Source organism: Dermacentor variabilis, chromosome 6 (genome assembly GCF_050947875.1).
Source record: "Dermacentor variabilis isolate Ectoservices chromosome 6, ASM5094787v1, whole genome shotgun sequence".
In the NCBI taxonomy this organism is placed as follows: domain Eukaryota; kingdom Metazoa; phylum Arthropoda; class Arachnida; order Ixodida; family Ixodidae; genus Dermacentor; species Dermacentor variabilis.
In genome coordinates, this window is record NC_134573.1 from 116,671,904 (window position 1) to 116,699,680 (window position 27,777).

At 47.0% G+C, this 27,777-nt stretch overlaps 1 long non-coding RNA gene across 1 annotated transcript in view; it reads left to right on the forward strand.

Annotated features, from left to right (window-relative positions):
* The window catches only part of LOC142585083 (uncharacterized), a 38,758-nt gene extending 24,240 nt beyond the window's left edge, over nucleotides 1–14,518 (forward strand). The window contains exon 2 of the long non-coding RNA XR_012829024.1: nucleotides 12,686–14,518. This is a non-coding gene — a long non-coding RNA (uncharacterized LOC142585083). The remainder of the gene's footprint in view (nucleotides 1–12,685) is intronic.
* The last annotated feature ends 13,259 nt before the right edge of the window (nucleotides 14,519–27,777 follow it).

Sequence of the window (27,777 nt, forward strand, 5' to 3'; positions counted from 1 at the left end):
TTAAAAGTGAATAGTCATGAAGTTTAACTCAACACCGGGTACTGTCGTAGTTTGCTATGCCAGTTTCTCCTGGAAATGTAGGCGATTGTTTATCGCGCTAGCTACTCAGCGCCCGTTTCGATCAGTGCGCATTTGTACACGAGGGCGGCACTATTTCTGAATCGTGAATTTCTTGGTGGAGCCAAGTTTCAGTAGTTATAACAACATCCGGAGAGCACAGCAGTAAAATTTCTAGTTTGTCAGCTTTATTAACAATGCTGCGGGCATTAAAACAGAATGACTCGAGCAGTGAAACATTTTCTGTACATCAGGCGGCTGTAACATTCGTACGCGTAATAGTGTCTCCCTGTGCATGTCTTACGGGAATTCGCTTATTTTCTTGATCATCCCATACAGTTCATTGTTCATCTTCAGTTTGTCAATAACAAGGTTACGTTTTTGGCGTTGGCACGATTATCCTTGGAAGATCGCTATAACTTTCTGCTGTTTTAGCGAACATCCGCAGAGTAATCTCCCGATATAGATAGGTTACTACCTGTGAATTTTAAAGCATTGCGCAAGACTGACAACTTTTCTGTAAAAGCGTATGATAACTGGACGCTCTCGGTTTTCTTTAGGTGGACACGCGCTATGGAACGTGCCGATGCCCAGCATGCCTTTGACGACGTTATTTACAACTCTTTGTTCGATTGATGCGTTATCTTCACGAGCAGTTTCCTTCAAATCATAGATGATATTTCTGCGACTGCAGTTCTCTAAATCAGTAATTTTTTTGTTAATTTGGTTGACATCTGTACTATTGGGCTGACTGATGCTATGCACTCAACTTTTTCATGATACTGCCTTAGTGTAGACAGTGCTGTTTCCGCTTCTGATAGCCTACGCTTCACACTCGTGTAGTCCGTCTTCTAAAGATGTCTGAGAAGCTTTAATTGCAGTGATCATTTCGAGGATTACGTCTAGCTTATGTAGGCCGGGATTTTCCTCGACATCACCGCTAAGTTGCAGTAGTAAGTGGGCGGTACGAAACGACTCGCAACAAGGTAGCAGACACTGTGGGCTCGTCAGCACTATAAGGCGTACACAACTAGTTTTTACGCACTTGGCAGAGGGCACTTTCTCACCAACCTGAACAAAGAAGCGCACAAACTTTAGAATCGTTCGCCGGATGGTGCCACCGAGCCCACTGATCTGCCTGCGCTGCCGTTCTCGGCTTTTAAGTGGTTCCCACGATGTTGGTGGTGTCGCTGACATGCCAAAGGGAGCGTCTGGTCGAAATGCTGCTTGCACCTTTTCCATATGTGTCGTGACGGCGTCGGCAAAGATGTTAGCCAGACAATCGGACGAGGCATCGCGGATTGACAGGGGTTTGTTGAACCGTAGCAATTGCTTAGCCTGCGTACTTCTGCGAACAGCTGGCTGGTGACCAAAAACTGCATGCGATGACGCGTCCTGGCTTTTCAGGTGACACCGAGGCTAGCGCAAGCCTAGCTTGAGAACATAGGAGCACACTCTGTACACTTGCTCGCTGAGAAATTTATTTCGCCATGAAATTCACGGGCATCAGTGACAGATTGTCCGCACCAGCCAATAAATAGTGAAATTAAAACATATAGAGCTGCGCTGAAATTCTGCATTAGGGAGTATCATATTCGTTGAATTTTTGCAGCCTCTGTACCAAAAAAAAACTTGGTCAGCAATTGTATAAACACATTATCGGGACGTGATGTACAGCCATGCATGTCTGCTTGCATTGTGCTCATGAGGGACAGTTTCGTAAAAGCACAGTGAAGTAGGCGAGTTGCAGTGCTGACATATTGAAGAGCACGTACACACAAAAAAAAAAAAAGAATTGACCAAGCTTGTACCGCTCCTATCGGACGATTGAAAAATTTTCAGATGTTAGGTGGCGCTGGTTCAATCTCTCCTAGTCCATTTTCTTCTGCGCTGCTTAAAACTGACGCATTCATAGCATTAGTCTGCCGCAAAAGGAAATGCTGTCTTTACAACCCAGAAGATGTCACTCGTGTGCCCCGGTTAAGGCTGCCTGTTCGCTAGTATTTTATAAGTTCATGAGACAGTGTTATGTGACAACTTAAATACCCTAAGTGAAGCCTGCATGCTGTTTGTGTCTTTTGTGCATGATAAATGCGATAGCACTTTTTTATTTATGCAATGCTGCAGGCCCAGAACAATGCCCAAGTAGGAGGGCCAAATTACACGCATATAGGAAGAAGTAATACAATGTTAACATCACTTACTGACAGCATTAATTACTGGCGAATAAAGTTAATACAGGTAAACCTCGATATAACAAACTTTAGTGTAAGGAAATTCTCGATAGAACTAAGTATTTAACTTTTGATAACATCTTGTCCATAGAACATATATTTAAAACCTCAATATAACGAAGTGTGCGTGCGTGCGATTTCAATACAATGAAATTTCACTGCCGCCGCAAAGGAATGCCGAAACAATGGAAACTTCCGCGGACACATATGGTCAAATGATTGAATTACAAGCGACTGCTTTCAAACGCACCTCTCAAATAGCGCGCCGCGCGACAAAAGCGACCGCCGAAGTGGAGCCGCATCATGTGCCTATAAATTCCAAATGCCATAAGGTACTGTCGCCGCCCGCGCATTGTGTGCTTCAGGTGCGAATGAAATTGCGACGGTAAGACAATAAAGATGGTGGCTTCACGAGTGCCGCCTTCCCGTGCGAGCATAGAGAAAGAGAGGGAGTGAGGCGAGATCGCGTTAACGCGATCAAGCGCGCGTGCGAGGGGTTGGGGTTGCGCATGGCTGTAAGCACGGCTGAGCGCATACGCAGCCGTGCACCATGCTTTAGAGGTAATCTGGCGCGTGTGCAAAGAGTGGGCGTGCCGAAACGGCGTGGCATCATGTAAGCTGTCTTCCCGCGCGTTTAGTATTGGAGGTTACGTAATCTCGAGTTTCGGTGACCCGTTGGAGCGAGAGGCAGACTAATAATTCGTGCTCTGTTGCCGGCGCTTTTCATGATAGCGTTGTCCCAGTGTGGGCGATGCTATCAGCAGTGGCGGCGGAGTGTACGCGAGAGCGTGGCTAGCTTCGCTTAATTCGTACCGCCTGTGTGAAGATATCTTCGACGTGGCATGAAACCGTATGATTCGTCCCCGACTGCTGAATTCATCAAAATTAAGTGCTTTCTTATTCAGATTCACTTTTTTCGGTTGCCCCATAATTCGGAAAATTCTGCGGCCATTTTCCGTGTAAGAACAATTCAACGGCGACTGTATTATTTGCATAAAAGGTCGAATTTCAATACCACGAAATTTACGCATAAAGAGCTAAATTGCCAATTTTAATGACTTCGTTATATCGATGTTTAAGTGTATAACCACAAAACAAGACAAAAAAAGACGGGATACATTTATGAATAACAAAAAGCAAATAAGCAGTGCGCATCACACCATGCGCACCGTATACCTAATCTCTTGTGGTGAAAGAAAACAATATTACGGAGCCTATATGAAGGCCCAATAAAAAATAAAATTAGAAGGAACATGGTATACCCTTATAAATAGAATAGTAGGCACCATTCAGAGCATGAAAGTATAACAAGCAATGCAGATCATACTATTTTAGTCATTGCGTTTCTATAGTGTGTATTTCAAAGCACATTGTTCAGAAATTTTAATATTGCCTGCGGCAGTTAGCACTGCTCTTGTCCATTGGCTGCATTGCTTGAAGCAGCAGACATGTAGGAGAAATTGACATTCATAATAGACTAACAGGTTTTCATTGATCGTCTAATTACATCACATACATTTATACATTGTAGCCAGTAAGTTGTGTAAGACAAATCCACGTGGAACAAATTCTGAGGATGACACCAATTTCCAATATGCATTCCCAAAGTATGCACCAAAATGCATTTTTGTTTTAGTTACTTTGGCCCTGCAGTGCATAAAGCTGTGTCGTGTTTAAAAGTGGAGCAGTGCATTGTAATTCATATTTGATGGCAGTTTTCTATAAACAGGTGTCTCAAGGTTATTCCAAGTAGATAGTCCTTGATAGCTCAGTGGCTTCGTTTTGAAGTATGCTTGTTGGGGCTAGTTGGGGGCGATGGGGTCATAGCGCTGGAAGGCCTTTTGAGTGCGCGGGCCTACAAATATAGGGAAGTAAACACCCAGTTGAAAGTTAGCCCTCCTCCTTGTTGTATCGCTCTTGTCCGTGCCCTCCTGCGCTATAACCCCCATTGCGGCTTCATTTCATAAATTACAAGATGTTGCTGAAGTAACCAGAAAGTTGTATAGTGAAATATTGTTAATGGTCAATTAGGCTTTTATCTTTTTACGCAAGTATTCTCCGCCTATTATAGCAATCCAGCTCAAAGATGGCAATTGTCCTCTCTCTCACAGCCAGTTGTCATAAATATGCATGCATAACTAATTTTGAAACATCGTATATGTTGTGGGGATGCGCGACTCACGCGTCCCCAGATATGTTGTTTTCTCGCAAAGCTCCCGTCTCCTGTAATCTGGCTTCGCCGCGTGGCTTTACTGTAGCGGTCGGTATGCTTGCAGGATCGTACGAGAGATGGCGCGAGTGTTGCTCTGCTAACGCCACCTAACGGCGGGGTTACTTGGGCGCAAAAAAGGAGAAGGCTCTTCCTCTTTGGCTAGGGCTCGGCAAGCGGCGCGGACGTTCTGCGCGTGCGCCGATCCATGCTTCTGCGAGACCGTCTCCCGAGGCCCACTACGGAATGGACGAACATGATCGTTCGAACGCGCCACCGTGCGCGCGACCGTACGCGCGAACGACCAGGCGTTGGCGTCCTGATGGGGCGAACATATTCGCGCGATATCCGGTCGCGGTGAGTCGGACTTACGCGATTTGTCGCGTGCCCATCGGCATATCTTGTGGATAGCAACTCGGCTAGCAGGCATTAATCTATGAAAGGTGCAATACATGCCCTTGTGATTGTTTGCACTACAGTGTTATCGTTCCTTTGTCCCAAGAGAACGGGTGAGAACCCCACATCTGGCTGCCCAACGTGGACCTCTTGGGGAATCGGACGATAGAAAGAACCCCAGCTGGTCGAAATTTCCGGAGTCCTCCACTACGGCGTGCCTCATATAATCAGAAAGTGGTTTTGGCACGTAAAACCCCATAATTACATTCGTTCTTGCTTCGTTCGAGACTTTTTGAACCGAAGCGTAGGGCCAGCGTGGATTTTGATGGCTAGCGTCGGCGGCGAGCTTTCTTCGGCGAGGCGACGGTGGCTGTAGTGTGTTTGAACTTTTCAGCGTGCTAAGCCTTTTAGCAAATAATTTTTTTAAGTGACATTCGTCGATACGAGAGCCACGTGGTACACATCCAGGGAGAGCGAGGCTTAGCGCCCGCGGAGCATTGGCCAACCGAAGCGAGTGAGTACGAAAGCATCGTGGGTGGTCCGAATTTATTTTGTAAATAGCTTCTTCTATCTTTACTCTGATGAAGTCGCGGCTCCGGGTTGCCGCGGGCCACGGGTGCCGCTACGGGCTGACTGGTATTGCGGCCTGGCACCGGCCGCTCCGACACCGTCTGGGACGGTGGACGCCGTCAACTCGGATGCGGTGTTCACCGAACGGGATAGGACCACCTAACAGAGCTGACGTCTCCTCCCGGCTGCCTGTTTTGCGCCCATTTTGGGTGTTGTTTTTTGGATGCCGTTTAATTGTTGTCAGGGTAGCGACGCTTAGGCCTAATGCTTTACGAAGCTGCCTGTTGCACGTGGAGGCGCACAACCTGGTGGACCGTGGCGTTGAGGTGTTGCACTTTGCTTCCCTTATTCTAGTTAGCCTCGCATGAATTGTAATTACTTGTTCGACTCAAAGAAGCGAGCTTCGTTCACGTGAACTTAACATCTGAGTAGCCGCCCGATCTTTTGCTAGCCGAATTGAACATCGTACCACGTGAGCGATGGGCATGTAGAATTCCTCTCCCTTGCACTACTTTAGTGTTTGCCGAGTGCGTCGAGTGTACGCAGCCTGAGTAGAGTCACCCCTCGTTTGCTGTCACCTGCACATCGTCTGCGCTGCTGCCCCGGACTACGATCGAGCCACCCCGGGCAATGGTGATGCTGTGGCCAGTTCGGCGCAGCGACTTCGGCGGCTGCCTGTATCCGGCTCGCACCCCTCGGCGGCAGAGAAAAGAGCCGGCGGTCACCAACAGCTACTGCGGCTCTCGCCAGCAGGGCGCGTCGGCGCGAGCGGTGCTTGCTCGAACCGACTACTGCGTCGCCGTTTCCGGATTCGTGGCCTGAAATCGTGCCGTCGAGTCTACAGAGCTGCTGCTGTGACCAGCACACGCTAGCGGTGTACCCAAGGACAATGTCGGCTCGCATGTTATGGACAGCGTTTGCACATATCCGCGGCGTGGCCGCTGTTGCATGTAGTACCTTGTTCGCGAAGCACGCGTTGATGTCAGACCGTGTGACATGTTTCACCGGAATATCTAGTGATTTAAGCTTAGGAGGATGTGGGGATGCGCTACTCTCATGCGTCCCCTGTTTTCTCGCATAGCTCCCGTCTCCGGTAATCCGGCTTCGCCGCGTGGCTTTACTGCGGTGCTCGGTATGCTTGCAGGGTAGTACGAGAGATGGTGCGAGTGTTGCCCTGCTAACGCCACCTAACGGCGGAGTTACTTGGGCGCAAAAAGAAGGCTCTTCCTCTTTGGCTCGGGATCGGCAAGCGGCGCAGACATTCAGCACGTGCGCCTATCCATGTTTCTGCGAGACCGTCTCGCGAGGCCTACCATGGAATGGACGAACATAATCGTTCGAACGCGCCACCGTTTGCGTGACCGTACGCGCGAACGACCAGGTGTTGGTGTCCAGCATGGGGCGAACATATTCGCTCGTTATGCAGTCGCAGTGTATCGGACTTCCGCGATTCGTGGATAGCAACTCGGTTAGCAGGCTTTCGTCTATGAAAGGTGCAATAAGTGCCCTTGTTATTTTTTGCACTACTGTGTTGCCATTCCTTTGTCCCAAGAGCACGGGTGAGAACCCCATGATGTGATGCTTGCTCTTACGCTTGCTCTTACTCTTCAGAAATGCACCTTAATGGCTAAAGCTCGCCCAATCCACCCGTCCGTTCCACCCGCGTCCGCCTGCATGCAGACCGGTACGGATCCCCATGCAGTGGATTGTGTAGCAAAATTCTGTGTATACTGAATCCGCATGAGCGTGTCATACACACCCTCCTATTGGACAAGGCAGTTCTTTGATAGCTTGCAATCATTAAGTGAAGCAAAGGTGTTCGCGGTTGGCAGCTATCTTTAACAGCAGACGACACTAGCATATTGTTGTAGGTAGGTCGCAATCTCAGCTGTCACATTCTGTTCTGCAGCCGCATGTGTTGGATTGGTGCGATCATCCTTGTTCAGAACACTGCTCTTTCATCTTATCTGTGCCATCTCTTCAAGATATATTGCAGTTGCATCATGTAACAACATGGCGCATACTCTCCGACAACATGCTTTCAGTGCGCATTGCATTGGCTGGTTCAGCAAAACCTCTCGAATCATCCAACACATGTCATGCGAAAGTAATATCACTGAAAGAGATTTGTGACAGAATCCTTTATATCACTATCTATGCGTGGTTGTGTTTGGTGCGATGGCGCTGTTTCTGTAGTTGTGCTACTGACAGCTTACAACATGCAACACATACACAACTGCCGCAAAGTACAGCTACCTATGCCGACAAGTCCCCCCTTTTTATCACTGAGCATGCATGTGAGGCTTCGATTGCTGATTGTTTGCATTTCCTTCTTCGTGCTTTTCTTTTACCCTGCCAATTTCAAGAGTATGCTTAAAATACTTCGGTAGACATATATAGTACCACCAAATACGAAGTGCGGCAAGAACATGCCTTTTAGAAATTTATTGCTTGCTGTTGGCAAACTTTCCAAACAAGATGAAACCTTAACTGAAGCAGAAAAACAAAAGATGTGCTCAGCCATGGATGAAGTTCTTATCGTGTGTAAAAATGTTGTGTATAAGTGGTTAACTTGAGGCAGCATGGAAGTGAATATTGAGCAGTGTGTGTGTACAATTCATTATGACTGGCCTAAAAGCAATATGTATGTCATGTTATGCAGATAATATACCCATCAGTTGTTTGCAAAGACAATATGAAAGCAGTAGAATTAAGGGCCCCGTTGCGCAAAAAATTCGGCATTCACCGTGTTGATCGTGAGTGAAAATTTTCTAGCAATCGCAAAACGGTGCGCATCGCTCATTTCTTTGCAGCACCAGTAGATGGCGCAGGCATTTGTGGCAGCAACCACACTGGCCATGCGAGATAAAGAAAAAGGAAAGAGCCAGAAAGCTCGCCTTCATGCATAGCGTTCACCGCAAGAGTTTCCTTGAAAAGGTTACGCTTACATAAGCTGGAGTTACCGGGAAGCGTGAGAAGCGCTTCTGGACCCTTAAATGCTATTGCGGTCTGCTTTCAAGAGGCCCCTCACCAGGCCCCATAGCAAATTATGTGCTGAAAGTTGTTACATGTCCTCTGGGGAGTGTGTTTTTTCTGCCGCAAAAATTTTTGAAATCGGCTCATTAATAGTCGATTTCAGCAGGTGGAGCTCCACTGCCAAGCAAGACGCTCTCTCCACTCGCCCTGTCTAGCCTATGCAAGCGAAATTCCTTCCCTGCGTTCTCCCATACAGGACCTCGAGGATTGCTTGACGCATACATCGCAGGCCCCGCCTTCATTTTTTTTCTCCTAGCTTTTTTTCGACACTAGGCACTTCCTCCGACGGCGTCGCGCGCGCGAGCTGTTGTCTCGTTTTGCACTATTTTGCACGCTGTGCACAAGGACACGTCTAGCAGTATAATTCAGTGCTACACGAATACTAAGGCAGAACAAGTGGATTGCAGAGCATGATCATGCATTGAAACACGGTAGAAAATGGCATAGTTTCGTTACTTGCGCACATGACTGCATGACCATGGGAACAAGCAGACGAAGCTGAAGTACATCCATCTTTCTTCGGTGTGAAGTAAAATAAAAAACACAAAAGCGTTCCCTTTATATATTTGATTATTTCTCTAAACTTAAATTCGTCAATTCCAGCAACAGATCACACAAATAACAGATGTTGCCTTGAATAATGATCGAAGTCAAGTGTCACTATGAGCGACGCACACTGCGGACACAAGCACGCAGGCGCAGGGACACGACCCTTACACAAAAATTATCGAAAGGTTATTGAAATGTGATCATTCAACGTCAACAAATGGTGTTGAAAGCACATTAGGGAATTGTTGAAACAATTTGTCCGGCTTAGAGCATGATCACCGCAAGGGAAAAGGAAAATGGCGTTTGGATTGAAATTTGAGACCTTGACGCTGCGCATAGCGATGTAATTCTTTGCAAACATGATCGTTATCGCGCATTGTATGCTCTGCGCTTGTCAGCTCAAAATGGCCAGACCTGGTGCGGGGCCCTTTAAGGGCAAAGCTTTAGCGTCTCCTAAGTTTTGTGTATGAAAGATAACGATAATTTGTATTGCTAGTAAGACAACTTATTTCGAGTGAAATCAAATAATTCCATCTTGCTGGCCTGGGTGGCCAATCTGTTGCCCCTTTACTACTAAGTCATACCTGGTTGGGCTTTTAAACACTGTACAACACATTACCAAAGTGCACAAAAATTTAGCAGTACTATGACAGGCATGCTGTCCCTCTCAGCCATGTCAGCAAACATGGATGATCACCTTGAGACCGTTTGATGCCGACAGCATCATGCATGTGTGTTCTTTGATTCTTTTTCCCCAAATAAATAATCGGCTCATGCAGGACGCACATGATCAGTGAACTATTGTACGCTCTACTGTTGGGCATGGGTTACATGTTGTTTATATAGTAACAACCTAGCTAGCTAATTCATGCAGAGCCCTAATATAGAGGGACAGACAACTGCTCAGAATATAAATCGAGATAACCCCACTGATGGAATGATTCCATATCGTAGTGGCTCAAACGAGCCATGTTTTTCTCATTGAACATTGGTTTATATTTTTTATTCATCATTAAAAGTCGCAGAAAATGGCCTGTGCCCCACGTGGCATAAACGTGAAGCTGCATAAGTGACCTTCTACTAGTGTCACAGTTACTGATCTTTTTGTTAGTATTGAAATGCAGTACACTTTTTATTGTTATAAGTTCCTGACTTACAATGTGCAGATAATCCTTCGTTTGTAGTGAGCGGAAAAGTGGCGCTGCTTTCGCCTTCATTTTCGATGAGTGGGCTTGGCTCATCTATCGACAGAGCAGTGATGACGAGGGCCAGCTGGCCATGATGTAGGTGTGTACTTGGGGAAAAACTCGGTACATATATAAGAAATATCTGTACAACAATGCAAACCTAATGCACCAGGTTTTTATTTTCAAAAGTAGTTGAAAAGGTCAAGATGTAGGTGGTTAACCACAGTTACTCACTCCTGTGAAAGCAGAACGATCGGTGAATTCCACAATTTGTGAGGCGGGCTATTGACAACGCTCTTACTTCTCAGCGTTACTGGAGGAGGGACTTACTTTTTTAGAGACTGCTCAGATCGAAAAATTCTGCTTACTAAATATCCATGCACTTTTGGAAGTAACTGCTGCAGATATAAACACTACAAGGGTGAGCTTTGCATTGCGCCATCAAAAATTAGGTCCTTAAAAATCAGTTGTCTGTCCCTTTAAGAAAATGAAAAGCATAGCATAACATAAACCACTGGCCAGTTCTGAAAGCATACCAAGATTATCAGGTGACTAAGCTTTGCAGTGATCTCACGTGTGAAAAGGTTGATGTAATTAGTGGTTTTTGTGTTTGTCTTTCTTAATTATTAGCTGCTTTAACACGAACATGACAATGAAGTGAAGGCTCATATGGCACAAGACAGGGCAGCAGAAAAAAAGTGAGGAGACATTTGGCATTTCTTATTTTATTAGTAGACACTCCGAGCGCATTCCCGTCATCGTGTAATTGAGCCAGCCTCTTGTCTTGAGCTGGTGTGACCGAAACCACACCACATTTGGTTAACCCAAGATCCTAGCATTTACAGGAAAGCTGCTGCTGGACTACATATGACTTCAACTTGTGTCTGTGGTTCAGTAGTATAGTATAGATCGTTCTATTGAGGGCACCGCCATTTTGAAATCACGGTGCCATCTACTGTCCGGCGCAATGCTGGTATGTGGGATCGTGCTAGAGTGTGCACCGCGAACGTGCTGCTGACGAGTGGCAAGTTTTCTCGTTTTCCTGAGAGATTCCAAGTTTTTGGGATTGGGCAACTTCTTAGCCTGTCGTTACTAAGCTTTGAGCTTAGAAATAGCCACATAATCAAACAGCGACAGGCCTAGAGGTGCTGCCACAGCCCTGCCCACAATCTAAACAGGAGGCGAGTCAAGTCTGAACATTGTCGATACATAACATACTTGCAACGTGTTATTATTGTATATGCAGCCTTGATCTCTATTAAGGTATCACTCACGTGACAACAATCAGAAGTGTCCGGCGGTGTGCCACAGCAGCAGAGTACATGGGAAGCTCCCAGGAAACTCCATTCGTGCTCCTAAAATTTTTGCGATGCGATTTTATCATTGTTTACCTGGCACCCTGGACGGGCTTTACAAGATAAAGAACTGCAAAATAATAACCAGAAAGGTCAACATGGATAAAGCAGCATTATGATAGTGGCCGCTAAAATACTTGAATCCACCAGACGCATGCAATGCGTTGGAAGAATATGCGCGCTTTTAGTCGTGCCTGTCCGAAGGCACCGAAAAAGAGTGCAGGAAAACGAACCACGACTTTTTGCAACAGCAACTTTATTATTTGGAGTAATACAATGCACAGTGGCACGGCACCAGCCAGGCAAGTTGCCGGCGAGAATTGGATCAACGGGAGAACCCATGTAAATTAGGGGTAGCTCGCATAAGTTATAGGATGGAAAAGAAGACACCTTCATTTTGTTTTAGTCGGCACATACTGTTTTTGTGACACATACTAGGTCAACTTCCACCAGAATGTTAGTTACCAAGCATGATAATCTTGGAAAACATTCGAACAGAATAACTTCAATTGCGTGCACGAAGAAATAGTTGACTTCAGCCATTCGCAATAGTTGACCGACTCGAATACGCACCTTTCATCCATACCCAGTTTGATCATAGGTGCCGAATTTGTCGGCATGTGCTTACTGAAGACAAAATGTTTTGAATGTACACACAACGAAGGTGATGGCGTCAAGTCCTTTCTAGTGGGCGCTTGTCTGTAACTGCAGCGGCGAAGTCCACAAAGTCGCCGCGGCTAAAGAAGCCCATCACATTTGCTACCGAAAGTTATTTTCGCAGCCGAATACAGTGCAGTGGTAGCCCGTTGATGTTGAGTCATCTGACATCACGGCAAGCAAAGACAGAGCACATTAGAATCACGCTAATTCGCATTTAAACCACTACTGTTCCATGCTGCCCATGGGAGAAACGACGATCTGCACATACCAGGGCAAGGAGGAGAGTGGTGCAGTGTGCTGGTTTGTGGCTACGTTCCTCCTCACCAATAAAACTGTCTATAGCATATTGTTAGAAAATGCTTGCAACAGTGCCTTTAATTTCTTATTGTAGGACTTGCTTTGCTGGACTATATGGACTACCATTTTTTGCAGGTTTTGGTGCAATGGAAAACCAGTATGGAGCTGTGAACTGGGGCCACTACTATATGGGAGGTGGACCACCTGTCCCTTGGTACCACTATCCTCCACCTGCATCATTTCTCCAGCCAGGATTTCAGCATCGTTCCTATGGCTTTATAGTGCCACAAGGCTACGGCTTGCATCAATCATATTGGAATGGGAACTACCAGAATTGTGCCTGGCCAGACCCTTCTAATGGAACTATAGAGGAAGTAGCACCACCTGTGCCTATCAAAGAAGAGAAATTAGAGAAAGAAACTTGCCCCCTTGGCCCTGACAGTCATGACCCCCTGCCTATGGATATTTCACCATGTGCAAGTCCTACACTAACCTCTCCGACAACATGTGTGACAAACATTTCTAGCACTAACCTCTCCAACATATCGCCGATAAAATCTCCAATTTCCAGAACTGATCCCATGCTGAAAAAGGATACATTACGTGCCAGTCCAAAGACATCATGTGTGTTGAAAACGGTGAAATTTCCTTCCATTGATTTATCAGAGACATCATCATCTGTATTGTCGTTATTGACAAAGTGCAATGCTTGCATGAAGACATTGTTGGCGCAAGCCAAAGGCACTGACGTTACAGCTGAACCATGTACATGTCACACAAAGCAGGAAGTAGCTCCATACTTTCAATGTAAGCCTGAAAGTGCAACAGTATATGAACCACCGAAGACTCAGGCTTTTGTCAATGATTCACTTATGAAGCATAAGCCTAAAGAGGTCACAGTAACTAGAATGGCTGAGGAACCCCCGAAGCGTGTGGTAATTCAACGAGTAGATGGTGTGGCAAGGCTTTTTGCTGTCTCTGATGAAATACCCTTGCTTCAAAAGACTGAAAATATCCAAACAAGAAAAACAGACCAGCTACAAGAGAGTCCATTCACCACCAAGAGCAACAAAGGAGTGTATTGCGACACTCTTGCCATTACAGAATCTTGTCTGCAGCAGTGGAGTAGTAGCACGGATGATCCTTTGAAGTCTGTACTTGAGATGGAAGGAAACTGTATTGAAAATGTATGTCCAAATGAGGCCATCTCAGAAGGTAACACTTCACTGCATACATCCACAGAACCTGTTTCGGAGCACAAGAATGCAAGAGCTCACTGTTGGAGACGGCGCGGGAGGCAAAAAGGGGATATGAAGGATCAGTACTTATTGAAATGTGTACCTCCAGTATTGGCTGGTGCATCACCATGTGACCTTGGAGAAGACATGAATGCCAGTAAAGACTGCTTATTCCTCCAGTCTGCAGCTTTAGTGTCTGCTGATGCAGTATTGTCAGCAAGCACCAGCTGCATGCAAAAGGTAGCAAATTCTGAAGTGTCTCATCTTGCCCATAGGGCTCAGAAATGCACCGACAATGGCGTACGAACCTTCAGGAGTACTGAACACAGCCCAACAAACCAGTGCTCCTTCTCCGACATCTCATCTCATGAAATGCCTCCAGATGAGCTCTTGAACTGTGGGCAGGAAGTTAGTCAAGCAAGCATAGATGTTGATGTTAGTGACGTTTGTTCAAGTACATGCATTGATAAACTTTGTACCAGTGATGTGGTTGTAGGAGGAAAGGTGACAGGTGTCTATACATCAGGACCAGTGATTGAGCTATTATTTACTTCTATTGAAATGAAAGTGGATCCGAAATTCGGTGGTTGTGTGGAACATATAGATGTACCATTGGAGCTTCTATCACAAGTTGAAAAGCTTGACGAAGGCTGGATATGCTCTTTTGAATGATTATGTTGTATATAAATGTGAATCCGGTAATGAATGTTCATAGGTTATGCGAATATAAGCATGTGTTGCCTCCTACATTATATTTTAAGTCATAGGCAAGGTAAGTGCATTGTGCCATATATTTAAAGGTAAGTTGCATGGTGGTTCTTGAAGCATGAGATGGAAGGAAGAGCATTGTTCAAAATGATTTTGGAGGAATGGTCGGAGCCTCCTTTAACCCAGGGCGCCACTGGCCTCGACAGCCCGCTTTACCCGGTGTATGAAGGACTGTTGCCCCCCAGGTCTGAGCTGGTTAGTTCTGCATCCCATTGCTCGATTGTGTAACTTGTTTTATCAAACAGATGATGCGAAGACACTAGTGTGTGGGAAACTTGGTAATTTGTAATTTAAGGTGGGGTAATACCTCGGTTTGATTCTTGTTTCTTTTTTTTCTGGTTGTGCACTGATGAGTAATTCGGGCGTTCGTTTTATTGATGCCATTACAGTGAATTCCCAGGACCGTTCCAATCGAGTCTGCCCTGTTAATAATCCCTTGGGCTAACAAATTGGCCATGGCACCATACGACCTGTTGGCGAATTTTGGCGGTGCTATTGAGTGACTTGTTTTGGTAACGCGGCCCCTAAGCATGCGACACTATTCCTGCTGGTCTGATTTTGGTGGCGGTCTTTTGCATGCGTTCTGCATGACCGAGGGTCGTCACGGCGAATGTTCGGCAGCCACCATAGTCTGCTCTGATGGACGCCGCGAATTGTAGGCCTTTCGTGTTGAGCGCCACTGTGTACTGCTTGTTCTTTTTTGTTGCGTTGCCGTGTTGGTAGTCTTGGCTTACTACGTGCGAGTTAGTATTAGATGCGGTTTGTGTCCGTTCTGCGGCCGATTGTTTGTGATCTGATTCGAGCTGTTGTATTTTTTCTGTGAGGCGTCCCTCTAGCTCCTGATTTTCTCGCCGGATCGCTGTCGTTTGCGTTCCTCGTCTCGGAGTTCTGCGAGTAGCTGTGCATTCTGTTTAATTATTTCATAATCGGGATCTCGCTGTGTGTTTGGTGTGTATTGCGGAGCAATGGAAGACGATCTTTGCCCAGCTCCTCCGCAGGGCAAACCGGAAATTTTCGGTGAATTTGAAGTCTGGAAATACTCAAGGAATTTGTACTTCTATCAGGGAAAATTAGCTGTAACTTTACTGAAACGAAAAGTCGCGGTAACGCTGGCTCGAGTAACGGAGAGGAATCGTAACAAAGCGTCTTTGATGTCTGCTGGATGAGTTGCCATTGTACAGTGAACGACCGACTTTCCGGACACCCGATAATTCGTACAGCTTCGCGGTACCACCACGTACCCCATATATTCAAGAACGTCTGAAATTTCGGACGCAAGAACACCGTCCGGCCTTAGGCCCAGAACGGCATAAATCAAAGCCGCCACCGCCGCCATTTGGATTGCCTCGAGCCGGCGCTCTTGCACGCAAATCTGCTGGCAACTGTAACCACCACTGCGGCAACGCTAGGTCTAGCTGCTTCGACGTTCGCTGTTAAGCTTCTTGCCGTTCTGTGCTGTGCTTTTCATTGAATTGGCTGCTGCCAGCAATGGCACAGACTCCGCCTTTGTAATCCTCGCGATCGGCTTCGAAGCTCGGAAAGCACAGCGCGTTGCATATCAGGCTGGTTTCCGAAAGTCTACTTCGCCTCAATACAACAATGTTACATGGTGAAACGCGAAAGTGTTGCGACGAAGCATAAGCGTGGGAAGGGGCAATTGTCGCGGGATGCAGTACATACTCGTATGTACTCCTTAATTTACACGCATGCACCCGCCATCTCCTGTCGCAGTACGAGCACCGATATGGTTAATAAGGTTAGAGCTTTTTGGGTTGTGCTTGTGGCGATTTGAGACCTTAAGGTCAGGTAAAGACATGCATTCATTTTTTAGAACTGCCCGATTTTTCGGACGTTCTCGCGGCCGATAGGGAGTCCGAAAAATCGGACTGACTACAACTGGCCAAAAGGATGCTTCAAATGGTCCGTAGGGCGAACGCGCGGCGGAAAGACGACAGGGTGTCTACCAGCCGCGAATTCTCGGGGATTCTGAGTAGTCTGGAAAAACTCAGGCAATTTGTGCTTCTATCAGGGAAAATTTCCTGTAATTCTATTGAAAGAGAACGAAAGTCGCGGTAATGCTGACCTGAGTAACAGAGGAATCGTAACGAATGGTCTTTGGCGCCGCGTCGTCGGCTGGAGGAGTTGCCACAGTACAGTCAACGAGTGACTTTCCGGACGCCAGATAATTCGGACGGCTTCGCGGCACCACTACGTACCCCATAGGGTCAATGTATAAGAACTGAAATTTCGGACGCAAGAACCCTTCGCCGTCAGAGTTTCCGGACTTTTTGCCGTGACCGCAGTTCCGAAACGGCGTTAATAGAAGCCACAACCGCCGCTATGTTGATAACCTCGCCGCCTCGAACCGGCACACTCGCACGCAGATCCACTGGTAGCCGAACACTATAGACGAAGGTACACTCTCTGGGGTGTATATCTGCCACACAATAATAATCATCTGCCTTGCTTGCGTTTCCTTTCTTAAAAACGCCGCCCCCTCTACTTTCCTGTCGGGAATGCTATGTCATGCTGATAACGCGCATGCCGTTCGGTACTGGCAAGTACCGGGCTCGCAGCATTAAAGAAAGGAAATGCGGACAAGACATGACGTTTATTGTGTGGCAAGTAACAACCCAAAAGGTGTAATTTTGTTCCAGAGTGCAGCCACCAACGTGGCAATGCTAGGCCTAGAGAGAGAGAAAAAACATTTCGGACCATCGAGGTGGTTGCTCTTGAGGTCGAGTGGGTGGTGTCCTCATTCCAGGACTCCACTGGCCATGGCTGCTCGACGTACTTGCTGGACGAGGGCCAGGCCAAGGCTAGGCCTTGGCGATACCCTAGCTGCTTCGAGGTTCGGCATTAAGCTTCTTGCCGTTATGTACCGTATTTTTCATTGAAATAATTCGCCACTATCAGCAATGGCACCGATACTGCCTATGTAATCGCCACGATTGGCTTCTAAAGTTCGGAAAGCACGACGTGTTGCGTAATGCCCGTTCCTGAAAGTCAGCTTTGCCTCAACACAGAGATGTTACGCTGTGAAGCACAAGTGTGGGAAGGGGCAACTATCACGGGACACAGTATGTATTCCTTAATTATACACTCGCGCACCCGCCATCTTCTATCGCAGTACGAGCACCGATATGCGTAATAAGTGCAGTGGCAGGCTTTCAGAGCTTTTTCGGGCGTGCCTGTGGCGATTTGAGCCCTTAAGGGCTGTAAAAGACGCATTCATTTTTTGGGACGTTTTCGCGGGCCCTAAGGAGTCCGAAAAATCGGACACTGACTGTGCAAGTGTCCAAGAGGATCCTTCAAATAGTCCATATGGCGAACGCGCAGCCGAAAGAGAACAAGAAGACAAAGGACATACGCATTGCGAAATGAACGGGAAAGGAAGCATGCCGCCGCTTTGTTGAAAGAGGTTGCACTCTGAAAGCGAAGCGTAGGCTGACACCGAGATGCAAGTGTCCCTCATCCAAGCAAAAAGCTCTTTAAAACTGTGAAACGCAACACTGACGCGTTGAGCGCGCGCTGAGAGTATGTCGGGACAGTTGAGGTTGGCTTACCAGTCGCGAGAGAATCTCAGTTGTGATAAAGTTTACCATAAAGTTTACCTCATACCAATTAGCTTGCTATCAGTAGGTAGAAATAGCCCATATTCGGAAATATTCTGTATACATCTCTTCTTTATTCTTATTTGAAAATGTTCGACTTGATTTGCATTAGGTTTTACTATTTCTTTCGAAGCTATTTTATTCGCTGTGCATTTTGCTAACCCCTCCCTTCTGTTTTCTTTTTGAATAAAAGAAACACTACGCCTTATTATTCAAACTGGATTAAGTTTATTTTTTAACATGCTTACTAGAGAGTGACACCAGTGGGCGACATGATGTAGGGAGCCCGATTTGACATAAAACCAAGTTCATGGAATATTGCAAAGGCACTCAGGGAAAACCTGGAAAACTCGGGGAACTTGGAAATGTCAACTTGGTAGACACCCTGCGAGAACAGGAAAGGACCCATTGCGGAGTGACCGAGATAGGAAGCGTTCCGCCGCTTCTTTGAAGAAACTTGAGCTCTATACAACGTTGGCTGACGCCGAGATCCAGGTGTCCCTCATCCAAACCAAGACAAACTCTTTGAAGCAGTGAAACGCAAGAGAGAGAGAGAATCAACTTTTGTACTGAGCCCTTAGTAACGGTTGGTGCGCGCTGGCACCAGATGGGGTGGAACCTTCTTCTCAGGTCCCATAAGCGTCCAGCAGTTCCTGGCTCCTAGCCGCCAGCGCGAGCTGGGTCGGTAGGTCGGGGCTGGACAACAAGGTCCCCCATTGATCGGGGGGGGGGGGGGGGTTGGGGCTGGGGGGTAAGGATGGTGGGGGGTTCTTGAGCTTAGTGCACTCTGCAAGGATGTGTGCTAGAGTTCCCTTTGACCGTCTGCAAAACGGGCATGAAGTGTCATGCTCTGTTGGGAACATCTTGTGCAAGAGCACGGGATGCGCTAGCGACCCTGCTTGCATGCGTCGCACGATCGTTTGCTGCGGATGCGGACGGGGAAGCCTACATCTGCCGCTTTTGTACAGTTGCGTGATTTCTTTGTAACTTGTCACGGGGTGCGGTAGTTCTGGCTCGTCCTCAGCCCGGATTGACAGTTCTCGGGCATAGTGGTCGGCGAGTGCGTTGCCTTCCACTTGCGAGTGAGCCGGAACCCACACGAGCTCAACGGCCCGTCCCGGTGGTTTGCATTTGGTGAGGATCGCTAGTGCCGCGGGAGAGATGTTCCCCTTGCGGTAGCTTGCGTAGGCGGTCTGGGAGTCTGTGACCACGGTCCTCACTCCCGGTTGTGCGAGTGCGAGGGCCACGGCCACTTCTTCTGCTTCGGCTGCATTCGTCGTCCGTATCGACGCGCCTGTGACCAGTTTATCGTTGGTGGGGACGACCGCCGTTGCTCTGGTTCCGTGCTTGGGAAGCGAGGCGTCCGCGTAGAGAACCTCGGGGTCCTCTTCCAGCTGTCGAGCCAGTGCGTTCGCCCGCGCAGAGCGTCTCTCGTCGTTCCTCCCCGGCTGCATAATGTCTCTCCACGTTGTGGGGAGCGGCTCCGTTGTCGGTTGCTGTTCAATTTTCCATCCTATCTTGCGTAGGACGGCCCGACCGTGCTCTGTCCGGCTCAGCCTTACTCTCTGGTGGGATATGTGTGCTTCCACCAGCTCTTCCACCGTGCTGTGGGCACCCATTTCCAGCAGCTTCTTTCTGCGTTGACGAGTAGACTGGGTTGCCCATGGCGAGTTTGACTGCTTTCCTTATCGTCGTGTTCAGCATCTCGCGGTTCACCTTCGCAAGCTGGAGGTACGGGGTGGAGTACGTTACGCGTGACACGACGAATGCCTGAACCAGGCGCGGTGAGTCTTCTTCTTTGATTCCTCTGTTCCGGTTGGTGACTCTCCGGATCATGCTCAGGACTTGCTCTGATGTGGTCTTGATTTTGTTGACGGCCGCGTGCGCCTTGCCGTCGCTGCGCAACAGCAGGCCCAGTATCCGGATCTGCTGCGTTGGCTTGATCTCTGTGCCGTCGATGGCGATGATTATGTTCGGCGGCGGCTCTTTCTTTGGTCTTCCGGGCTGTACCATTAGCAGCTCCGATTTCTGTGGAGCGCAGCTCAGGCCCCAGATCGTGGCATACGCAACACTGAGGCGTGCGCGGGCTGAGAATATGTCGGGATAGTTAAGGTTAAAGCCCCTCCATCCACGCGCCACCGCCGCTTTCTTGGTCGGCGGAAACTTGTATGAAGGGGCTTTAGTTAAGGTTACCTTACCAGCTGTTGAGAGAGAATCTCACTTGTGACAAAGTTCGGGCCTCGTACCATACCATACCCAACTGAAGCTTGCTATCAGTTGATAGAAATAGCTCGTATTTTAAAATGTTTGCATCTTATGCATCTACCCTTTATTCGTATTTAAGAATGTTCGGCTCGATTTGCAATGGGTTTTGCCATTTTTTTTTTCGAAAATATATTATTTGCTGTGCATTTTGCTAACCCCTTCTGTTTCGTTTTTTGAATAAAATAAACTGCTCAAACTGGATTAAGTCGTTTTCTTTTTTTATTTTTTAACGCGCTTACTAGAGAGTGGCAGCATTTGGCGACATGGTGTCAGCCCGTCAAACAGGGAATTTTGCAATGACACTCGGGGGAAACCTGGAAAACTCGGGGAATTGGGAAACGTCAACTTCTTGGACACGCTGCGGGCCAGAGGCTTTTGTGGCTGCTGCTGCTGCGGGGGCATTGGCGCTTGTGCGGCCCTGGGCGGATTACTGGTTGGGGTCCGACTATTGCCGTAAGGGGACGGGTTTGCGGCGATGCCTGTCTTAATTCTGAGCTCAACCATCGCGGTTTCTACTGCCCCACTCGCTTTCGCAAGAGGAACCGGCAATTGGTGTTGTTGAAACAAATGTTCTAGGTTTCGGCGGCATTGGTCGCTGCTGGTCATGTCTGCCGCTCTGCACTCGGCACGTATGATCACACTATTCTGTCCTTGAGTGGGAGGGTCATTCAGGTCGCACTCCTTGCGGATGTTGACCAGGTGGGGGCACACGTCTGGGCCGTGTCCCACTTGAAAAAATTTAGTGCATATTTGAGCACGGCTTGTTAGGACGAAATCGCATCGCCCCTCATAAATAAATGCATTTGGGAAAGGAACCACCGGGGAAGGTAATGAGTGTCATGGATGACTTGCCAAGCATCCGAACTCGCTCGGTTTGAATTCTGTCCGTACTCACATTTGTCTACTAAATGTTCCATGGGGGTGTCCAGTGGAATGCCATGAACTACCCAAGCAAAAAAAAATAAAAGCTCGGCAGAAGATCGGGCCCGCGCCCATGGCCAGTTAAATAGTAGGCGGCCCGGTCCGGGCCGTCTGGGTAGGGCGGAGCTTGGTTTTTGCACGTGGCCAGCCCGTTTCCGGCCACCGGCAGGCGGTCGGCAGACTACACCGCGCCGGCGTCATGACCGCCGGTTAAATCATCGTGACCGCGTTCGGCCGGCACACGGGCCGGCTTCTTCCCCACGACGGCAACAGGATGGCTTGTCCGCGGACAGCGCTCTTTTGCCGGTATTTATTTTTATACATCCTTCTTATTTTTTCTTTTTTGAGTCACTTATACCGGGTGCTTATTTTTATGTCGATATTTTAAGGCATATTGCCGCTAATACGTGCGTGTTCCGCTTCTTCAAAAGGTTACCTCATGTGGTGGACATTACATTCTGGATAAGTCGCAAGTGAAGAAGCATTCAATTGAAAAAAATCGCGCCAAGTATATATTTAATTAATCGACACAATCGCCAGTTATATCGTCGCAACGACATGCCACGCAAGATACATCGGATTCTGTGTGCAAGTTTGTAGACACCACCAGCGCCGCCGCCGGAATAGAAGGAAGGAAGGAAGGAAGGACGGACGGACGGACGGACGGACGGACGGACGGACGGACAGACAGACAGACAGACAGACAGACAGACAGACAGACAGATAGACAGACAGAAAACGCCTTAAGTTCGCAAAGAATGCTTCACATTTAAATGTTAGAGTGCTTTCAATGCTTTCTGCTGTGCTATTTGCGATAGCCATGGGCCCAGTAATTTTGCGAGTGAAGAAAGTCGGTAAAGAGCAGTGGAGTGTAGCTCTCATTCTAGCTTAGGTCCTTGCGTCTCTTGTCTGGGGCATTCGAGGAGTAGATGGTGAAAATCCTCATCGTTGTTGCCACAGGAGTAAGCCGTGGATGAAGCCCGTTTTATGTGATATAGAAAATGTTTTGTGTATGTGTTTAGTGTCTCGGTACTCTTCGAAAGTGCTACATTCAGCTGGTATTTGAGTTGGTGATTCACTTCGTAAGGAATCGATTCCTTAGTATTTTCATTAAACCAGGTTGGCATACATAATTGCTTCTTTAGTACACTTAACATGCGTTGCATGTCCATTACTGATAAAGCGATTAGTTGAATTCCTGCATTTTCGTGGGCCACTTTTGCCAATTAGTCCTCTAATATTCGTTGCCTGCAACATCAGCATGTCCCGGTACCCACTGTAATATCACTTCATGTTTTCTTTCAGCAGCCTAAGGTAAACTAGTCAGTACTGCGTTTGTTATTCGTGTGTGTGGTTGGTTGTCTGCAATATGCAAAGCCGATAAGGAGTCTGCACAAATTGCCCAATTTTTTGGTGTTTCCTATCCTAGCAACGTTTAACATGCGAACTCTCTTGAGTGAGGTAGCGTAGTAGGCTCTTTGAATAATTATCAAGCACTACTTGGAATATTATTGGCTTTAGTGAGTTTAGAAGGACTGGTGAAGCTTATACAGTGCTGACTAACGGCCACATCCTCTGCTACAGATGTCTTCCAGATAAGAGAGAATGTGGTGTGTGATCTGTAATTCATAAGGACATAGCTGGAAACATCAATGAATTCTACAGTATTAATAAGAGTGTAGCAGTCGTAGTATTAAATCTAAATAAGAGATATAAAGTAAAGGTAGTATAAGCCTATGCCCCAACCTCCAGTCATGATAATGGAGAATTAGAACAGTTTTATGAAGATTTTGAATTAGGAGTGAGATAGGCGCAAACTTAATATACTGTAGTCATGGGCTACTTCAACGTAAAAGTAGGGGGTAAGCAGGCTGGCGAACAAGCAACAGTCAAGGAAAGATGGCAGAATTCGCGGAACGAAATAGGCTCCGAATAATGAATACTTCCTTCAGGAAGTATTCATTATAACAGGAAATGAACCTGGAAAAACCCTTATGAAGAAACAAGAAATGAAACAGGTTTGATACTCTCTGCCGATCCCCAGCATAGTGCAATTTAAGATTGTTAGGTAGGGTAAGAGGCACTGACCATAGGTTAGTGAGGTCTTGGCTTGCTCTCAACTTGAAGAGAGAAAGAGCAAAGTTTGTCACGAAGAAACAGGCCAACCTAGACGGAGTAAGGCTAAAAGCAGACTAATTCAAGCTGATGTTCGCCAACAGTTATGTGCTTTAGAAAGGGAACATGAAGACGACATAGAGGTAATCAATGAAACCGTAACTATGCTTATTTCAGAAGCATCGATTGAAGTGGGAGTTAAAGGCATTAAGGCAACCAATACGTAAGCTCTCCCAACTAACAGACGATCTAATAAAGAAACGACAAAGCATGCAACTGTCTAACTCAGAAGATCAAATAGAATTCTCTGAAATGTCAAAGCTGATAAACAAAAAGAAAGCTAGCGATATCCAAAATTATAACGTCGGAAAAATTGAGGAAGCAGTAAAAAATGGCCGCAGCATGAAATGATTGAGAAGAAAACTTCGTATTGGACAGAGCAAGATGTATACAGTGAAAGATAAGCAGGGTAATGTCATCAGCAATTTCGATGATATAGCAAAAGCAGCACCAGAGTTCTGTACTGACCTGTACAGTACCCAATGCAGCCATGCAACCTTCATTCGAAGTAGTGACGAACCTGATACAGAGGCTCCTATAACTAGCGATGAGGTTATATTGGCCTTGCAAGACATGTGCCGGGAAAAAGCGACAGGATAAGATGGATTAACAGCCGATTTAATCAAAAATGGAGGAAATATTATGATTGAAAATCTTGCGGCCCTTTATACACAATACCTCGCGACTTCAAGTCTGCCAGAGAGCTGGAATAATGTTAAAATTATACTAATCCATAAGAAGGGAGACTAAGAATTCAAGAATTATAGGCCCATTACCTTGCTTTCAGCATAGTACAAACTATTCACCATGACAGTTTCCAATAGAATCAGGGCAACACTTGGCTTCAGTCAACCGAGGAAACAGGCAGGCGTCAAGAAGGTATATTCTACAATGGATCGCATCCATGTCATCAATGAGGTAATTCAGAAAGCTGCAGAGTACAATCGACCTCTCTATATGGCTTTCATAGATAATGAAAGTCTACGTATTTGATTCAGTTAAGATACCAACAGCCATGGAGGCATTGCGTAATTACAGAGTGCAGAGGCGTACGTGAATGTCTCGGAAAATAGCTACAAATATTCAGCAGCTACCTTGCTTCTCCACAACAAAAGTGGAAGATTGCCTATCAAGGAAGGGTCAGGCACTATTTACAAAGATTCCACAGCTACCTTGGTTCTCCACAAGTAGAAAAATTACCTATCAAGAAAGGGCCAGGCAAGGAGACACAACCTCTCCAATGCTACTCAATACAGGCTTAAAAGAAGTATTCAAGCTGTTAGAATGGAAAGCTTAGGAGTGAGGATCATCGGCGAATATCTCAACAATCTTCGGTTTGCACATGACATTGTCCTGTTTACCAGCACTAGGGATTAATTGTAGACATGTAGGAGTGGACGTGCCTGTTGGGCCAAGGTTTTTCAGTGTGCAATACGAGATGTCAGGAGCAGTCGCTGTTCTTTGGCGCGTCTTCGAAAGAACATGATGCAGTTCTTTAAGAAGTACAGAGTATCCAACTTGGCATGAGGTAAATTGTAAGCATCTTCAATCTATTGCTACACCGGCAAGAGAGAGAGAGTGATTTTGAACTGAGACAGGCTGTACGAAATATATTGCTGCTGGACAGAACGCGTTTGCAAATTTTTCTTCAGATGAGCCAAGCGCTGTAGCAAGGTTTTTGAAAGGGCTAAATCATGATAATTTACGGCCGAGGGGGATTACTAACCTACAGATTTTGGGTAAGGGAACGAAGGGGGTTAGTGACGCGCAGAACTCACACCACCTTGGCTGTCCCAGTTTTTGCATATCCCGGATTGACTGTCCGTGTGCAGCTTGAGTCTCTTGATAACCTTCAAGAGAACCGAAACGACGAAACAGACGTTCTGCTCTCCTTCTAACTGCTTGTAGTAGTTCATAATCTACGTCGACGCTGTAATGGCCTTCCCGAACAGCTGGGTATCGCGTAGCCCTGGAGTAATTGCTGAGTACTGATGATATGAAGGTGCCCCAGACACCTACTATACTTGGGTCAGTTTCGCAGAATTATATTCTCGAAATAGTTGCCAATTAGTAAGTTTAGTGACCTTAGGAGACCTTGCCGTATGCATATGGAGATGTGCTATGAGAATTGGGTACTGGTCGCTACCCCGTGTCTCATAATCTGTACACCATCCAATATTGTGCGTAAGACGTAGTAGTTCTGCAGAAACCAGCAAGGTGGAGAAAAGTAATTAATAAAGGTAAAATGAGACATCCACCCAAACGTAGCAAATTCAAGCTTCCTGAAGACTGCACTTTCAGATCGTATTCCAAAACCGCATTCCATTGAAATGCGGTTTTGTTTCGAAAATCGTTATCCATCTGGCAAGCCATTATGTTATGTTGTAAGCAATTTTTTCAGTACCAGCAGTTCCAGCGAAACAACAGCGCTCACCTCTGGAAGGTTGTTCGCCAAAGGTTAAGCTTACAGCATTGTTTTTAATGAAGCAACGAGCATGGACATCACCATATGCTCTTTAGATGATTCCGGTTCACGTGAGACATGAGCAGGTGCTTGCGTTCTCGAAAGAATCAATGCCTGCTGGGACTCATGCTATAGTGGTCAACAGCACTTGGCGGAGTTTTCCCTTGGCTATATTTTCGACTTGGCTTGCTTTTTCTTACCCTGTAAACCATTAGACATAATCGCATACGTTGTCTTGCGCTCTTCAGAAAGTAATAAAGGAGCTACTTTCACTGGGTTTACAGCATCTAAGTTCGAAGGAGGCGAGCCTTGCTTCTGGGTCCAACCATGTAATATTGCTTGTCGCCTGAGTAATGAAGCCGCTTGGCGCTTGGGACATCCGGCGTATGAAGCTGTATAGTCTCCGTTGCAGTTGACGCTTTATTACCATGCGCTCCGGCGAAGATCTCGCATCTCAATTAGTCATGGCAGGACAGCAACGTGGCCGAATCACTGGCAATCGTAGCAGCGAGTTGCAGTCTCTAAATATTCCCCTACTGGATGGCTCATGATTCCAAGCAGAATGTGTGTTGGCAGTCGTTTATCAGGCAAGAATTGTAGTTTGACGCGCCCAAGTGCATGTGGTCCCACTGTTCCATCTTTTCGCCGAAGCCATTTGGTCTGCCTCTTGACGTAAATTATGCCGCTGTCTTTTAAATACTCAAGTAGTTAGTCTTCAGTGTATTGAACTGGAACATGTCTTATTTTGTCGAGATTATTCGTGTACGATGGTGGCACCTACAGTTCCATTGCAAGACCTGCAACATGAGTCAACTTAAGCAGCCTCGTACAGACAGAGAGGGACAACACATTCACGGCAAAGTTACCTTACCTCGTTACACGAAATGACTGTGCCTTCTCTCTTGCCGTGGTGACAATCTTGCTGGCCAACTTGTTTGTACTCACTTTCCAGAACGACGCTTCCCGGTCAATGAGCTTGAAAAACACCGGCATTCCCACTTGGCGTGACTTTTTTTTGTATGTGACCGTGGTTAACGATCTGTCTTCTGTTCCCATGTCGGTGGTTTCAACTACTGTGGCATCGCTGTGCCCGGCTCATGATCGTCACTCTATACTTGCCCTCTTTGGAGGGTTCGTCTCGAGGTTGGCATCCGTTATCGCACACGGATTGAATTGGTCACTGTAGGCCGACTGTGCAGCGGGCGTCTGTTGTTCTCAAGAAGAAGTCATCGCTCCACCTTCCTCAAGCAAGCGCTGGGAGGAACGGGGTTCATTTTTTTTTGCCAACTCCTTCGGTTGCCATGCGAGCTGCTGGTACGGCTTGGAGGCTAAAATCTTTTCACGCCTCGTGAGGTGGGAAGCCGTCGACTAAATTTTGGCAACTGAGTGCTGAGGCCAAGACAAGACAAAAAAGCGGGTCCCTGAGGAGCTCAAGTGTGATGGTGACGCAAATATCCTTTAAATTTATTCGATGTTGGGTGAAATCGAACCCATGTCACGAACCTGTGTGACGTACGTGGTACAGCAACTCGAGTCATTGGCAGGCTGCGCCGCAAATGCACTAGGTATGTGCCGCTTTTCAATGAACGCCTTTCACGCCAGTGCTTCAGCGAGCTGCGCCATGAATTCAATGGGTACGCGCCGCTCTTCAATGAACTTCTCGCCAACTTCAGTCACTGAGTATGTGGCACTGAGTGCGCGGCAAGCGAAGGAACAATCCTCAGCGTTCGCAGGCACCGGCACTCCACGCTTCCCGCCTCGGAGGCCACGCGCGGACTTATT